We start from the raw sequence: 3,363 nt of genomic DNA, 5'->3' as shown, positions 1-3,363 counted from the left end.
AATAAAAACATTAACTTTCTTTGCAATGCTAAAATCATCTATTTAAAATAACTTGATAAGGATTTTTCTAAGCACCATACATCCTGTTTTTACGTCTTTTGGATAAATCTTTGAAAAGTATATTCATAGACTTTGGCTTCATCTAAGAAAGTTAAGTACATAACTGTTTCCTTTACTTTCTTTCAGGCCCTAATTCCTCTTTTATACTCCTTCACTTAGCCACAATGATATAGTTATTCCAAACACTACCCATAACCAAATAAATTCTGTGAGCTAAAATTTGTTTTTTTAACAATAAGCATTTTATTTGTATGCTGCTGCCAGAGTATATAAAGTATTTATCTCTGTGAAAAAGAAATTCATGAACATTCAGAGAGGTAGATGTTAAGGGCTGACAAAAGCAGAAGTTAGTATAGTATTGCACGTGTTATAGGACAAGCTTTTTGTACAGGCTTCAAATTTAGCCCTCTGAATAGTCACCGGTTCATGGAAAGTGGTTTCGAACACCTTCAGAGATTCATTTCACTACAAAAAGGAACAGGCTTTCTGAGGTCTGAAGGGATTCCTACTTGAAGATAATACCGTCAGCAGGGGGTCATGTTGAACATTCTGCAGACAGAATAGTTTCCTATCTGCAGCCACCTGGGAAACCTTCATGCCACTGAGCTCGGCCTGCCTCTGGAGATACTGAACCACTTTTTTCATAATGGGGAGGCTGGAGGAACCAGACATGGTGCACACCAGAGCCAGGAGACTTGTCGGGAGTGGGTCCATTGGTGATAGATCCATGGGTCTAGACTGTAGAGCAGCAAAGCTGTGAGCTAAAAACGGAGCCCCAGCCCGTTTGGCTCAGTGGTTACAGGATGGGCCAGCAGACTGAAGGGTCCTGGGTTGATTCTGGCCAAGAGCATGGACGTTGGTTGCAGGCTCGATCCCAGCCCCAGTCTGGGCAAGTGCGGGAGGCAACCAATCGATGTGTCTCTCTCACATGGATGTTTCTCTCTCTCTCACATGGATGTTTCTCTCTGTCACACACACACTCTCTGAAAAGCAATGGAAAAATACCTCTGGTGAGGATTTTAAAAATAATAATAATAAAAATAAAATAAAATGTTCACGAGATTGGACCATGTTTATTTACCTGGATTTGACAGGACATGGAGATATTACAATATCTTCTTAAAGAACATCATCTCCAGTGCTTCTTGGTTCAAATAAAAAATGTCAGCTCTCTAACTTTCCAGAACTAACTAAAAACCTGTGCAAATAGCTCTCTATTCACAAGATCGCACAAAATCAGTCCCTGTCCAAATCAAAACTTTGTGCTGTGATCCACTGCGACTTCTAAAACAATCCTAATATATTTATGTTTGCCTCGCTTTTTCATTTATTCCACATGGCAAGGATATCATTCATCCATTCGTTCACTATTCATTGAGTGCCTCCATGTACCAAGAACTTCACAAATGTACTATAATAATGTGCAACACAAGTTATACTTTCCACAATGTCTAAAGTTAAATTTAGCTTTTTTTGTAACTCTAGCTCTACTTTTCATTCTCTTATTTTTCCTCATTATGTAAATAAAATAACTGAAACTCACAGATGTAAGGAAGGTTGACTCTCTCTTGTATAGTCACAGATGGTTGACTCCTTCATAGTATGTGATTTGATTGACCTCAGATCGTGCTGTGAAATGCTTGCTGGCATGTGTGTTTACATTAATATTACCTATGGAAAGTAGAAATGCCAGCCTGCAGAAAAAGTCACTAATAATATCATTTATTAATTGACTGTCTTATGTACAAGACTATTTGTGAATGTATTTATTCAACATATATATTTTAAGCTCTTTTTCCAGGTACAATGTGTGAGGATTTAAGAATATAAAATTGAGCAAAAACATAAAAAACTCTACCCTCATGAAGTTTATGGAGACACATCCATCAAATCCTCACACTCAAAAAGATGTAAAACGATTAGTGTGGTAAGTGCTGTGACGCAGAGGATATGGTGTTTAAGAAGGAAATCTGACTAGTCTGGAAGGGTAGAGAGAGGCTTCCCCATGGAAGGATTGATTGATTAAAACTATGAATGCTGTATAAGTAAGCTGGACTAATGTTAGGAAAGAGAGGCAAAAGCTCCAGTGACAGGGAATAGCCTGTCCCAGGACTCCATAAAATACCTCTGCTGGTGTTGGAGATGATGGTTTTTAAAGCTGTGAGTTGTGATTTATATCTGCCTTTATGGGATGTAATTAATGACATCCAGAAAACATGGATCTAATATAGGCTGGGTATATTCAGTACAGAAATAACCCTCATTGTAAAGGTGCCCTATGTCATTTATATTTTGAAGGAAACAAAAGCAAACAGTGAAGAAACATTGACTTTGATATCAAAGGTATCTGGATTTTAATTTTGATTTACTAGCTGAATGACCATAAGGACTTTGTTGACCTTCTCTGAGTTCTACTCCACAGGTTTATGTGGGGAACTACTGAGAATGAGATAACATGTGTATAATATCAGGCACTCAGAAAATGTAACTTTGCTTAAAGAATCGTGTTATTTATTTATTTATTTATGTTAATTCTCACCTGAGGACATTTTATCCATTGATTTTTTAGAGAGAGTGGAAGGGAGAGAGGGGAAGAGAGAGAAAAAAACAACAATGTGAGACACATCGATTGGTTGCCTCCCGCATGCACCCAACCAGGACAGGGGATTGAACCTGTAATCCAGGTATGTGCTCTTACTGGGCAATCGAACCCTCAACCCTCTGGTGCACAGGCTGATGCTCCAATCACTGAGCCACACCAGCCGGGGCAAGAATGGTGTATTTAAATGATTCTACTGTCCTAAGTGTTGAAGCTTTGTGTTTTGCTTGTATATTGTTAATTATTTTGAATTAATTAGTTTGGCATATAATTGTGTATGATAATTATTTGGCAGTGTGAGCAGATTAATTTATTCATGCTGTTCCACCTTCATGTATTTCAGTGGTTCTATTCCTCATTTACCTCCTTCAGGAGGCTTTATGTACATATGTTCCTTCCATCAATTAAAATATGATAATATATGATTCCTTTGTTGTTGTCCCTTTTTTCAGTTTATGTTTTGTTTCTCACAGAAAACTCTTGGCAGCCAAGGACTCAGTCTTATACCTCATTATAGCTTACCTGCCTAGCAGGATGTCCCTGTCAGGGAGCCCATGCTAATGACAGGCTAATCAAGTCAAAAAGCTTTCTTATATACAACCACTTTACCTGGCCTGAGAAGTGTCAATATGATTCCTTTAAACCTAAGTGGGAAATAGTGTTACATGTCATAGATGTTTATATCAATGTAGAAGTAAACTATT

The 3,363-nt window shown here is 37.8% G+C and overlaps 1 pseudogene; it reads right to left on the bottom strand.

Moving 5' to 3' along the window:
- Nucleotides 1–525: 525 nt before the first annotated feature.
- LOC107537248 (guanine nucleotide-binding protein G(I)/G(S)/G(O) subunit gamma-5 pseudogene) lies at nt 526–732 on the bottom strand (annotated as a pseudogene).
- Between the last annotated feature and the right edge of the window lie 2,631 nt (nt 733–3,363).

This window comes from Miniopterus natalensis, chromosome 1, assembly GCF_054644295.1.
Source record: "Miniopterus natalensis isolate mMinNat1 chromosome 1, mMinNat1.hap1, whole genome shotgun sequence".
NCBI lineage: Eukaryota > Metazoa > Chordata > Mammalia > Chiroptera > Miniopteridae > Miniopterus > Miniopterus natalensis.
This window is presented reverse-complemented; position numbering and strand designations above follow the sequence as displayed.